We start from the raw sequence: 14,860 nt of genomic DNA on the forward strand, positions 1-14,860 counted from the left end.
CGTCAGGGCCAGTCTGTAGAGGTGGGCGAGGGTGTGGGTGTGTCGGCAACCTGGGGTTTCCCCATACCAGATATGTCCTGAGGTAGTCCCCATGCCATAGGGGTTAACTGTCGGGGCTTGCCAACCTCCCATCCCTGAGGGTGTCTTGGGCCAGGTTGGGGTTCGCTCCTTTGGCCCTGGGTCTTCTCTTCCCAGGAATGGACTGGCATTGCAGTCACAGAGTGAGTCCTCGGCCCTACAGTAGTCTCTGCGGCCAAAAAGTCTTCCATAAGGGCCATGGCCACGCTCAGGGTTGCCAGTTGGTGGCGAAGGACCCAGGTTCTTCCACGGGCTGGAAGGATGTGTATGAACTGTTCGAGCATGACTTGTTCAGCAACTTCGGCCCGTGTACTCCATTTGGGCTGTAGCCAATGCCAGCACGCCTCCTTCAGCTGCTGGGCAACTGCCCTCGGTAGGGGCCCCGGGAGAGTAGCTCCTCTCCGGGAATCACCGCCGGAACATCTCCGGTGTGATCTCAAGGGCATTGAGGATCGCGGCCTTCAACCACACATAGTACTGGGTTTCCCCTGCCGGGAGCACCCTATAGGCAGCCTGGGCCGGGCCCATCAAATACAGAGCCAATAGAGTGGCACTTTGCTCCAGAGGCCACTTAGCTGTGGAGGCAACCCTCTCAAACATTATAAGGAAGGTTTCAGAGTCATCCTCAGGACTCATCTTTGTCAAGAGCACTGGCACAACGGGATCAGTGGGTCCCGCTGCACCGCCAGGGTGGCGGGGGGGGGCTTGGGGTCGGCAGAAGTCATGCAAGCTGCTTCAAGCACTGTTGTTGATACTCTCGGTTTTGGGCCCTCAAATCAGTTTGGGTTTCTCGAATCAGTTGTTATTGCTGATTGCCGAGCTGTTGCAGCAGCTTTTGTTGCTGCTGCTGCTGCTGGCTCTTGGGGAGCCATTTAACCAATGTCTCGACCTCCATCCTCTTCTCACTGGGGAAAGGTGGAGAGGGCTCTGTCTCAGGTTATCGTTGGCTCATCTCCTTATCTCAGGGGAGGGGGCAATGCCTTCATTCTCCATGAAGTGTAGTGCTCCCTCACTCTCCAGTGTGGAGGGAGGCCACTCTGCCTCGTTGTCTTGGGGTTTAGTCCTCGGTCTCAGGTTGCATTGGTGGCTGAGCCATAAGCAGTCTAGAGTTCTGGGCCCATTTGGCAGAGGAAAACAATAGTCCGGGCCACTTATCCTTGCCCCTGGGCTGCCCTGCGTAGTCTCTAGCTCACAGCCCCACAATAGGGCTGACAGCAAGTAACAGTCTAGGGTCCTAGCCCTCAGGCAGGGCTGGGTTGGTAGAGACTGTAGCCTACGCCTCCCGACACAGGCAGCCAGCAGATACACAAGCAATAAACTCTAGCCCTTCGGGCGGGGCAGAGCAGGGATCAGGCTTTAGACTGGGTTTGTGGGCTCAGGCAACCAACAAACAAACACAGTCTATAAGCTCTAGCCCTTTGGGTGGGGCAGAGCAGGGGACAGGCTTTAGCCTCAGCTGGGAGCTCAGGCATCCAACACACACACACACACACACAGTCTTGGGGTTCAGGTAAGGGTGAGCACCCACACAGTCTAGGGGGTCTAAAAGCAGTTTGTGCACCTGGCAGGCAGTCTAGGGTGCTAGCAGGGGGTTCACGGAGCACAGGCCTCCGGGCCTAAATTTGGGAGTTGGCCACGCCGGGGTTTGGGTGGCAGAGGTACGTGGGCCTGCCCTACTCCACCATGTCCCAGCCCAGGGTCTTATCAGTGTCAGAATGGTCTGCTGCTGGGTCAGCAGGGATCCATGCACAACAGGCCGACTGAGACGTGGTCAGCCCTGTAGCCAACCAGTTGTCGGCTGTCCCTGAGCTACTTCCTACATCCCTGGGATTTGGTATCTCTGGCCTCCACAGGTCCTCAAGGTATACAGCCGCAGGTAGTCCCAGCAACTCCTCATCTCTGTTCGTCTCCTCTGGGGGCAAGACGTGACAAAACACAGGTTTCAGCTTCTGGTGCCACAGCAAGGCAGAGGCGTCTGTCTCCTCCACTGGCTCCGGCCCAACTGACCTGCAGAGCCTTCCTTTTATAGTTCCTGCTCCGCCCTGGTACTTCTGGTGAGGTGGGTGGGGCAGCCTTGGCTCCGCCCGCCAATGAGGGTGTAGTGCTACCTCACTCTCCTGCCCAGAGGGAGGCCACTCTGCTTCACTACAATGACCCATTACCAAATTACATGTGCTGAAGCATAAATGAAATTTTTACCCTCTTTATAATTTCTGGCTTATGTATAACAGTAATAATGATAGACCTGCAGTAAAACCTTGTTAGCTCAGTGTGGGATATATGATCCCTCTTTCAGCTGGAAGCAGAGGGATTTATTCTGATCTAAGCTTCAAAAATTTGACACTTGCTTACATTGCTCGCATATTTTGGTTTCAAAAGCACAGGAGTATAATTAATTGTTCCCATCTCACTTGGCAAATCAACATGTAGGGAGAATTATGACTCATTAAATTGTCTGCCTATCAATAAATCATAGAAATCTTTCACTGCTCTGTTTTCATTGTCCCTGTATTTTGTGTTTTTATCTTTGGATAATACAAAGTACATCACTAACCACAGTAAATAATTTACTGAAGTCTGAAATATAAGCCCTAGGCAGAGAAACTGGGATCAAACGAACATAAATTAAAATAACAATACATCTTTCAAAAGGTATGTTCATATACATTATGGGCCAGTTCCTGCTTCTGTACACACACTGAGTAATATTTTATGCTGCAAGAAGCCACATCTTTTTCAGTAGCTCTACTAGAGAAGTATATTCATCATGAGTAAGGGTGGCAGAATCTGGCACTGCATGAACAGTTAAATATATAGGTGTTATGTTAACTGAGCGATATTCTAGCATGAATACAACTTGAACAAGGTTCTATTGGCTGAGTATGTTGGGGAAAATGAAATCAGATGTACCATGGAAGTCAAAATTTTAAAAGGAAAATTACAAGGTTTGTAAGTGTAATATAACCTCCCTATTTTCTTCAGGGGAGGTACATGTATGCACGAGCAAGAAAACAAATACAATAAGAAAAGACAAACCAAAAATGCTTATGGAACGATCCTGATCTTAAAGGACACAAGTCAATCTGGTATTCATCTTTGACTAATTTATATATTACATCCAAGTGGAAATTCCCTTTGAAATTTTTCAGCTCGCTAGAATTCACCAAGTAGGCTTTGGAAGAGAGCAATAAATCCAAAGATGTACTGATCTTGGGTGCTACTCGTCCTCTATCTGAAACCAGTGGACATCAGGAGGAAAAAAACAGAGAAAATGAAGTTTTCTTAGGGAGTCAAATAGAATGTCCACTATGGCACATTGGGGAGGGAATGGCCTGATATTTTGTTTCCTTTTATACTTGGTTTTGAGTTTTAAAAACTCTTCATATGAGAATTTTCCAGGCAGAGACTGCCCTATGAGAACATTAGTCACTATTTTATTCTACCTTATTTGAGGAAGTCCTTTGAAAGTTCTCTCAAAATTATTACATTTTTAAACTTGATCTCATGGTAAGTATGGGGCAGCTTTCAATACCCATTATCACACGGAGTAGTACTTTACTTCCTCCTCCACCAGTAGATCAAGTGACTCCAGCAGAACTAGCCATGTAAGAAGGCAATATTCAGCATACATAAGGTCATCATTTACTTTTAATTGTTTTTCTTCTTTTTAGTTTTAAAAATAAACTAACAATGTAAAAATAAAAAAAATGTAATTAAGCAAGTCTAGCTAGCAGATCAAAGGGAGGAGATTCTTCAAAATCCAGGTCAAGGGCAGAAATAGCTAAATCCCTGATGTAGCAGATAAAAAATTATCCCTGTCCAGCTGAGTTTAAATATAAAAGATCCAGTGTGTATACAGCTTTACTACAGAACATTACTGTCTGTAACCATGTTAGGAGAATGCTAGTTCTGAGCATTAATTTTGCTTACCTGTTCATATTTGATGTTTGTCTTTTGCTTTGCCATGTTGTATGAAGTTTTTGAGAATGTGTAAATTTAGATGTTGCAAACCTTAAATGATGCTAAGAGCCTAACTCCACTGTGGTGAAGGACTTCGTACTCTAAGAATCTCGAACCTTTATAAACAACCCACTGCAATGTTCAGATGAGAACCCTTAGGGTCTTCCTAGTTTATTCACTAATAATCATATCAAAAGCCTCAGAGGAAGCTCACGATACAGTTTTTAGGAAGCGCCAGCTACTTATTATTACATCACATCATGTTGTTTTATATGTAAGCCTAAATATCACATTATAGAAAATCAAATTACAGTAACTCCTACAACCTGAGTGATTATAATAGCCTCTAATCTCTCCAGGTATCCACACATGCATCTTAAATCAATATTAATTCATAATAAAAAACCCATGAAGACTTGTAAAATGTATAGCTTTTAAAGGAAGACAAAGCTATAAATGTTAGGGCTTTTTGAAATTAATTTCCAGTAAACAACCCCTTTCCCTTTTTCAGAAAAATAAATACATTATATTTCAAGGCTATAAAATCTTTCAGATGGGATTTTGAAGCGGACCTAAGCGAGTTAGGTTCCCAGTCTCCCTAGGTCCCATTGAAAATCCCAGCCTTTAGCCTCAAAAACGTTTACCATGAGCTGAAGAGTCAGATGAGGATTTCACAACACTAAGTGATAGTACAATGTGCTTAGGCTTGTCTACACTTACCGGGGGATTGACGCTGCAGTGATCGATGCGTTGGCAGTTGATTTGGCGGGTCTTCACTAGACCCGCCAAATCGACTGCTGATTGCTCTCCCGTCGACTCCTGTACTCCACCTGATCTAGAAGAGTAAGTGGAGTTAAAACGGGAGAGCGTCTCCCGTCGACATCGTGTAGTGTGGACCCCGCGGTAAGTATAAGAATTCAGGTCAGAAGAGGGCAGAAAGTAATCAAAATAATACAGCACTGACAAACAAATAGAGCTGTGCAAAACCTCAGACCCAAACTGATCCTTGCATTCTAGATTCCATGTGGTTGCAAAGGTTGATGAACATAGGATGAATTTGGTTGTACAGCTGGGAAGCCAGTGGACCACTCTCTCTGGCTTCAAATATTTCCCATATTTATATACACACACATATGTATACATATACATAGACCTTCCAATACAGAATTTGCATTTTAGCATAAAAGAAATTGGATAAAAGGGTCATTTAAATTCTTCAAAAATACACACCCTTTTAAAATTAAATTGCAAAAGTGCGCCTCAAAAAATAAGAAAATGAATCATTCTCCTAAACACCCACGTGTTTGATTCCAGAAGTAACAAGTTCAGTACACAAACACACACACTGGCATGCCAAAACAAGTAAAGTCAAGTGAAGAAGGGTTTCCTGGATTCCTTTCATGCATCGTTTTTTATTTTGCTCTGTTAGGAACAGGATGGGTAGTTTAAGCTCTAAAGCTTCTTGACACTGTGACAAACCAAACAAGGCCAGGTTGCACATTTTGGAATTCATTTCACATTTCATCTATGATATAAACAAAGTAGGGAATTTTCAGCACTCCCAAACAATAGCAACTACTGGGGATTCTTTTCCCCCGGGATGATATTTCCCCTTGCACCAGGATTCTCTCTAACTGAAAAAAAATATGCATGTGGTGGCCAGCACGATTACTGCACATTCCTGCAGCACATTTGCTCCCTTCAGCTTCAGATCTCCAATTTTTCTCAATATTGTCAAAGCAAGCAATCATGGTGATTCAGATATGCTCCAAAAAAAGGCACAGACCAACAATTCTCCAAGGCTATAAATTATTAATGTAATTGTGCCAATCACATGGTGCTTAGTGCTTTTAAAAATGGAGTGAGATTATCTCCACAGTTATATTCAGTCAGTTTTGTCTTTTTTTAGGGTGCATTCAGCATATGGCTTACTTTCAAAAAGCTATTTTTTTCCACAGAGTGTAGCACAACCATTTCTTGTGAAATGTGATGAAGCTTTAGACTTGGAACCCAAAGAGAGTTGTGTTTCAAGGAAATGATGAATACAATGGGTATATTTTTGTAGATAGGTTCATTTTATTCAGAACCAATGAGCCTGATTCTGTTCTCAATTACATTAGAGTGCACTAGTGTAATTATTGACGGCCGTGGAGTTACTCCTTATTTACGCCAGTCTGGGTGAGTTTACCATGGGGCTGCCGGGTACTAGCTGTTGCAAGCAAAAATGGTAACGGAAGAGTTTGTAAGAAAGGATCATTGTAAAAGTATCTTTTAAAACATAACTGGGGCATAGGGCTCTCTCTATGACTAAGCTAGGAAATCCTCTTTCTAGTACATGAACACTAAAGAATACATCCAAGCCCATCAGGGATTCAAAGAGCTCCAGAAGTACAAGCAACAACCTTGGGGGACTAGGAAACTGCTTGAGAGAGAGAGAGAGAGAGAGAGAGAGAGATTTCCTTTGTAGCTTCTTCCTGACAAAGTTTGTACAAATTTCCATCAAACTTTATATTCAATCCTGCCTTATAGGCACTGGCCTGCATCGGTGATGGTGTGGAGCAGTGGGGGTATACGCTCACTGCTACACCTTTACAGGAATAGCTGTATTCCCCTATGTGTGCCCAATTACTATGCCACAGCCAGATTTCACTCACCCCTGCCCCCAGTATCATGTGCTCTAGAATGCACTGGGAAGGAGTAATCCCTGTGCTCACCAGAATATAGAGACTGCAACTCTGGCTGAATGCCACATGGAGGTGCAACAGTAGGCAGCTTCTGAACAGCCCTGGACAGCTAGGTGAGATCTGACCTTTATGAACAATAAACAGGCAGGTAGATTGAGAAGAGTTTTCGACCCTGAGGATAAAGCACCGATTCAGCAAAGCACTTAAGCACAGACTTAAACTCAGTAGGACTTAAATAAGTGCTTAAGAGTTTTGCTGAACAGAGATAGGTTTAAGCCTGTGCTTAAGTCCTTTGCTGAATCAGGACCAAAGAGATTAATGGGTAAGAGAACAAAGGACTTGGAAAGAGTAGGGCTATCTTATTTTTATTGTTAGATAGATGGAAAGAGTAGGTCTAACTTATATCTAAGTCCTTTGTTCTCTGATGTAAGCATTATTTCGCCTGTAGCACATACAGGAAAACTAATCTTTAAAATGCTCAACTGTTGGAATAGCATAAATATAAAAACAATATAGTAAATTCCTGATATTCTCTAAGACTGGCATACTGAATGCATCCATTGCAGTACAAAGAATTGCCCTATTCTTGTGTTCACATGCTGTAGTGCCACTGAGCAACATGTATCTCCATCTGTGACTTCTCTTCCTGGCATTTGGCTTGTACTTCCCTCCCCCCCACGCCTAAAGCCTGGCAATGGTTGCTCGCTATTATTCTGATAACAGTGAAGGTCAAACTCATTCTACTCTGAATGTGCATTTGTACTGGCAGAGAGTGAGTGATTGATTGGTATTAGGCAGAAGTGACATTTTCTGTTAAGGTTCTGGCAGATCATTCTGTGGTTAATCAGCTGTACTGAATGTCAGTCAAATCCACAAGATGTGACTTTAATGGATATGCCTAGTTTATAGCAGAAGAGTGTTAGCTGCCTGATGTTTGCCTATTTTGTCACTGATGCAGCTAGGATGCTCACAAGAGTTAAAAATAAATTAAAGCCATGTAATTGGGAAGCTGAAAAACAGGTGTTTTTTACATCTGTATGTGATCTGCTTATTAAGGTACAGATAGCTTGTTTGCCCACTATGCATTTGAATTCATCATAGTAATATACACCCTAACTTAATCAGGGAAGATTCATGCAAGAGAGTATGGGGCGGGGGGAGGAGGGGGCAGGGTTGGTGTGCCAGATAGCTTGCACAATAGCAATTTTAATTATTTTACAAATTGTCAATACCATTAATAATTACTTAAATGCTTGAACACCACAATAACCACCACTAAGAAATCACCACAGAAGTTATTTACATTGTGGCTGTCCCTAGCAGACTGAATCAGGGATCAGGGTCCCATTGTCCTAGACACCTCAAACTCACAGGTGGTGTAAAAATCATCCCTGCCCCAAGGAGCATAGAATCTAAATGAAGTTAAAAGATTGTCATTCTTTCCTCTTGGTTAGGAACCTTAAATCTGCTCATTTATAGGACTGAATATGAACCAGAGCCTGAGGACCTGAAATGTCCAAATTAGTGTTTTTCACATCCAGTTTATTTCTGAAATTGGAACTGGAAACATCAGAATTCTAAAAATCTGTACCAGGAGATTTACAGCACAGATTTACAGAATTTACAGACCTGGGTAGATTGGCTACACTTCAGATGCTATAAACATTTGAACTTATGGATGTTTATCCAAACCAAAGGTAAACTTTCAAATTTGTGAAGTTTTAATCTGTAGGAAGTTAGAACTTTACATACAAGTCTCAATAAATCATATGTATTGGCTTTTTAAAAAAAAGCTAGAAAGTCAGTTAATCCATTATTATGTTGTTAATTATCAGTGTAACTCATCAAGTTCCTTTATGGATTTTCCAAGACTTTTAATAGCAACTAAGTCCCGCTTCCATTGCTCCCATAATTCCCTGTTTCCCTTAATTCATTAACTTCAATAGAATTACTTGCATCAAAAGGATTTTGCCTCAGAAGGCCTGTTGCCATTTGAAGATAAAAGTAAAACCTGGAACACTCCCAACCAATCCTGCTCACCTTACTCACATGAATAAAATTATTGAGGTCAATAGGACTGTTCATGTGAATAAGAGCAACATCAGCCCCAACAACCATAGGGTAAAATTATACACGGAGCAACATCACTTTCTGTTCTGAGGTCCCTCAGTGCGCTTACTTACACAATTCCTTAAAGTTCTAGTGGTATTCTCCATTTTAAGTGTTGGGACTATCTCTAGGATGGCACATCTCCAAGACCAAAATTAACCTTGTAAGTGTATCTACCATAGGGTGTACCTGCATTGCGTACCTTTGTTTTCATTTTAATTCAAACCTGCAGCATGATTTTCAATAAGGATTGATTAATTAATCAGTTCATAAAATTGGAATGGGATCAAAACCCAAATCTATTGGCATATTTATGCAAATATTCCCTTCGCTATTCCCAAGTGTGTTCTGTTCCCAACAGCTCCCTGCTTTTGTTGATATCCCACAAAAATTCACCCCCAAATCCACTCCTGCCTCCGCAGGTTGCCTGTGTCTTCAATTTTTAATATTTGGTGTGTCTCTTGGGTTAGACATGCATTTCTTTCTGATTGCCTCCAAGAAGAAATATCTAGAAAGAACCACCTCTGAAGACAACCTCTAACCCACGCCAAGCAAAGACTATAATACCTTGCAATAGCAATGGAAATAAATACTTGAGTCAAATATTTTTGATTATTGTTCTGATCAAATAGCAGAAAGATGCACAGACCTTGTTGAGTAAAAGTAATTAAAAAAAAGTGGTAAGGGGAAGTGTGTCCTTCTACCTTTGACACCCTTGAAAATTCAATACAGAGATGAGAATGGTATTGCTCAAACACACCTTAATTCACTCAACTAAAAATATGAATATGAGTCTCTTTTGGTTTATTTTAATTCTCAGTGAAACTGACAAAGCATCTTATTTACACCTCAAGTAACAGTGTAGTGTTTTTGCATTTTATTAACATACCAAAAGAGATCAGGATCATGGATTCTAGTCCTATAGGCACAATGAGTAAAGCACATGTTTCTTAGAATACAGCTAAGTATGTTTCTCTGGCACTCAACTGATTGGCAAAAAAGTTTGTGCTTTCCATACTGATGGATCTCACTTAAAAAGAATGCACTAAAAACAGAATAAGAGGAAAAAAGCTACTCCTTTTCCTGCACTCCCCACCCCACTATCAAGTCTTTTTCTACTCAATGACCATTAACAATACATAATTCCTCATCATATGCCATTCAAAGGGGTTAGAATTATTCTGACAGCCAATACGCAAGACATATTATTATTAAAATTCATTGATATAGCTTTCAGAGTAGCAGTCGTGTTAGTCTGTATCTGCAAAAAGAAAAGGAGTACTTGTGGCACCTTAGAGACTAACAAACTTATTTGAGCATAAGCTTTCATGGGCTACAGCCCACTTCATCAGATGCATGCAGTGGAAAATACAGTAGGACGATTTTATATACACAGAGATCATGAAACAATGGGTGTTACCATACACACTATAACGAGAGTGATCAGTTAAGGTGAACTATTACCAGCAGGAGAGAAAAAAAACCTTTTGTAATGATAATCAAGGTGGGCCATTTCCAGCAGTTGACAAGAACGTGTGAGGAACAGTAGGGGGAAAAATAAACATGGGGAAATAGTTTTACTTTGTGTAATGACACATCCACTCCCAGTCTTTAATGCATTGTGCTCTACAAGCACAGGCCCTGATTCTTCAATGAGCTCCATATGGAGGCTCTCTGAGCCCATGCCCGCTTATATGTAACAGCAGAATGGAGTCCTTTAAAATGTGCTGGGTTTTTATCATTTTAATTTATGTTTCTATATTACTCAGGAAAAATATGGTCTAGGAAGAAATGTGCATAACAATTAGAGCAGGGAACTGCGTTCTTTTTCTGTCCTGTTCCCCACCCTGCCCCAGTGTGTGTGCAGAGGACTAGCACAAGACCTATGCACCACTTAATCCCCCATAATAAGGCTTAAGTGAGACTTAAGTTGTACAGCTGCATAGAGGTGAATTTCATCCTATGATGAGTTTGGACAAACGATTATGCTCTGCTGTGCGTCAGTTTACCCATCTCTAACATGGTTATAATAGTAACAGTATAGTCAGGCTTAATTAACTGATGTCTGTAGAATTCTGTAAAGCCGTGATGAAAGGACCAATGTAATGGTAAACTATTAATATTTATAATAGAAAGATTTGGGTTTTTTGGAACCACAAAAATTAAGTTTATTACACGTTGGAGGTGGGGATATATATATATTTTTGGCCTTAGCTAAGCAGAACCAAAACAAGCGTAGCCATAATCTCTCATAGGAGCAGTCCTTCCTGCTTATGGTTAGGCTGGAGTCTGGAAGTGAAAAAATTAATGGAAAAAATGAGGGAATTTTAGTTAGTAAATGTTAGTAACAGGTTTCAGAGTAGCAGCCGTGTTAGTCTGTATTCGCAAAAAGAAAAGGAGTACATGTGGCACCTTAGAGACTAACAAATTTATTTGAGCATAAGCTTTTGTGAGCTACATCCGATGAAGTGAGCTGTAGCTCACGAAAGCTTATGCTCAAATAAATTTGTTAGTCTCTAAAGTGCCACAAGTACTCCTTTTCTTTTTGTAAATGTTAGCAAATATATCAAAAATATCTCTCTGTACAATGCCTAACACATTTTGAATGCTATTGTAATTTGTTAGAAATAGTATTATTAATAATAAAATAATAGCCAGTTTGTCTCTACAAATGAGATGGGGACAGGAGCACGTGTGTAGCCATGGTTTTCAAATTATTTGCCCAACGTTAGTGTTTAGAATCCTTTTTCATGCTCTCAACTAGGGTTATTACCAGTAGCTCTGAGAGTACCAAGGACATGAATTTACTGAGAGTAATCAGATAATGTCATTCCCTATCCTTCTGTATAACACTGATCATTGAACTACTATGTAACAGCCCTAGGGCCAGATCCTCAGTTGGTGTATATCAGCAACTTCAGTGGATTTGTGCCAATTCACACGAGGATCCAGAGGTAGAGTAAAGGTAACCACTACAAGAAAATACAGAGTAAACATGTGAGAAGCTATTAGTAGAACATTTCTCCTACAGAACAAGTAACATTCCATCAGTATTATCGACAAGCATACATGTAGTTCCCAGACAAATATTTTGTTAGACAGCTACACTCTACAGTATGAGATAACTTGTGATTTAGGACTCAGCCTTTAATGGCTTTCTGATAAATCTGTACTTGTAACTCAGTAGCAGGTAGACGTGCCCTTTCAAATTGGCATTTTATTTTTAACATCTTCATCTCTTGCTACTGGTGACATGTTGTTGCCCACAGTTTCCCCCCCGGTCCCTGATATACATGCACAGAAACCCCAGACAGTTTTACAAACTGACAGTGACTGTAGAGTATGTGAAGGGAATTTAAGCACTTTCACTTGCTTTGTCTCTCTTGTCTTTTCCTTCCTGGACACAGAATCAGCTGGAGGGGCAAAAGTTACTTTACCTGGCCTACAGTGCCCAAGGTCTGATTTCAGAATAGATCTAGAGATGCTGCTTGGGGAACATGTACTTGTGACACTATGCCCCATATTCTTCATAGAGATATTGTTATGATATGATTATGGCATAACTATGATGTATTTTATACAAGATAGGTCAGGTGAAATATCATTGAAAAGGCTATGATTTACTGAATATGATTATCCTATTTGTATGTGTGACACCTGACCAGAAAGGGTTAAGCATCCTGCAGGATAAATGACTCAAATTCAACCCTTAAAAACATATGGGGAGATAATGTTTGTGTTTTTGTGTATTTACCTATATATTGGTAGAAATCAACAATGTAATCAAACAGTCCCTGTCTATGCTGTATTCTGTTAATTCAGAGATCAGAAGAACATCTTAACATTTAAATGAACTGTAAACATAGGATGTCCTACATGCATCTCTCTGTGACATGTATAGCAAATCTGCAAATGGTGGAAAAACAGGCAATTGCCATATGTTAATTCATGTAGCTAATTGCCGGTGATGCTTGGGAAATGGACCTACTTCAAAGTCACCCTGATTGCCTGTTGTTGGCCTAAGGACTCCGACCTGTCCAAGGAGACCTGTAATTGTATAAAAGACCCTTGGGTCCTGATCCTGTCATCTCAGATCTGCTTGAGGTTTCATGCAGTTGAAGCCTAAGCCACGAGGACTGAGATCCCAGTTCTGACTGGACTGCCCTGAAATATAAACATTGGACTATGAACTTTGAACTATTTCTGAAAGAACTCTTTGCATCTGCAAAGCTCACCATCTCTGCTATGAATCTGAATCTCAAGCTTGACTCATGTCTGTATGTATACTGCTCTTTTAACCAATTTTCTCTCCCTTTTCTTTTTAAAATTTAGTTTAGTTTATAAGAATTGGCAGTAAGCATGTATTTGGGAAAGGTCTGGACTATTCATTAACCTGGGAGGTAATGTGTCCAATCCTTTGGGATTGATAGAACCTTTTTATATGATGAATAAGATTTTCAGAAATCCTCATCATACCTAACTTGGGTGTCTAGGTGGAGGCCTGAGGCTGGGTTACTTTAAGGGAACTGTGTTTCTGACTTCTGAGTAACCAGTAAGGCATATTAGATGTTTTGTGCTGGCTTGGTAAATCTAAGTATTGGAATATCCACCAGCTTTGGGGATTGCCTGCCCCATTCTTTGCAGTTCAGCCTAATTGTTCAGGGGACCTCAGCTGGCTCCCCTGGGATCCCAATCACAGTATGCACATATCATTTTTGTATCTGAAATTACGAGTATTATCTATACATCTACTACAAATGTGTTATTACACCTGGAGAATGCCCACTAGGCAGAATGCAATCAGTCTAGATCAGGGGTTCTCAAGCTTCATTGCGCCACAACCCCTTTCTGACAACAAAGATTATTACACGACCCCAGCAGGGGGGACCGAAGCCTGAGCCCTGCCAAAGGCCGAGCCCCAGCACCTCAGGCAGGGGGGCCAAACCAAAGCCCAAGGGCTTCATCTGTAACCTGAGCCCCGCTGCCCGGTGCTGAAGCCTGAGCCCTGGGTGGTGGGGCTCAGGCTTTGGCCCTGGGTGGTGGGGCTCAGGCTTTGACTTCAGGCCCAGGTGGTGAAGATCTGGGCTCCAGCCGGTCTAACGCCAGCCCTGGCAACCCCATTAAAACAGGATCACAACCCACTTTGGGGTCCCGACCCTCAGTTTGAGAACCGCTGGTCTAGACGGCTGGCTGGGAAGGGCCATTAGGGAGAACAATAGGTCTTAGAAGATGCAAATCTCCCATCGGGAGCCTTCCTTAGGATGCTACAAACAGCCTTGGTCTCATGGCTGCTATGGCCCTACAGAGACATGTGACCAAGTCATCTGGTACTGGACTGCACCATAGAATACTAGTGTTTTTCCATTGAAAGGGGTGGGAAGTAAAACTGGGAGACAAAGGGTTCCCGCCATATGCAAAAGCTATTTAAGACAGGGGAGTGACATCATTTGGTTCTTCACTGACTCCCCATCCAAGTGTGCATAGTAGGCATTCCCCTGGTATAAATACATTTGTAATAGATGCACAGATAATATTCCTAACTTCAGATACAAAAACGATATGTGCATACTGTGACCGGAGATGCTTGGAAACACCTGAGAAACAAGGACTGAATTGCGGGAGAAGGGTTGAACTGGGGCTAGAGAGATTTCTAGCCTGTGAAAGGAATCCCTGGAGTTTTAAGCTACAAGTAAGTGCAGTTTGCCTTCAAGAATCTCTGCAAACTGCCTAAAACAACAGTTAGGGTGAGAATTTGCTATATATATCCACTTTCTTTTGTTTATTAAGCTTAGATTGCATTTTTGTTTTATTTGCTAGGTAATCTGCTATAATCTGTTTGCTATCCCTTATAATCACTTAAAATCTATCTTTTGTAGTTAATAAATTTGTTTTTGTTTTGTCTAAAAAACAGTGTGTGGAAATCCTAACTGGGGGCAGAAAGCTATTGCATATCTTCCTACACATTGAGGGAGGGGACGAATTTCATGAGCTTACACTGTACAGTTCCCTGTGCAGCACAAGATGGGATA

The sequence above is a fragment of the Chelonia mydas genome, chromosome 10 (assembly GCF_015237465.2).
Source record: "Chelonia mydas isolate rCheMyd1 chromosome 10, rCheMyd1.pri.v2, whole genome shotgun sequence".
Taxonomy (NCBI): Eukaryota; Metazoa; Chordata; order Testudines; family Cheloniidae; genus Chelonia; species Chelonia mydas.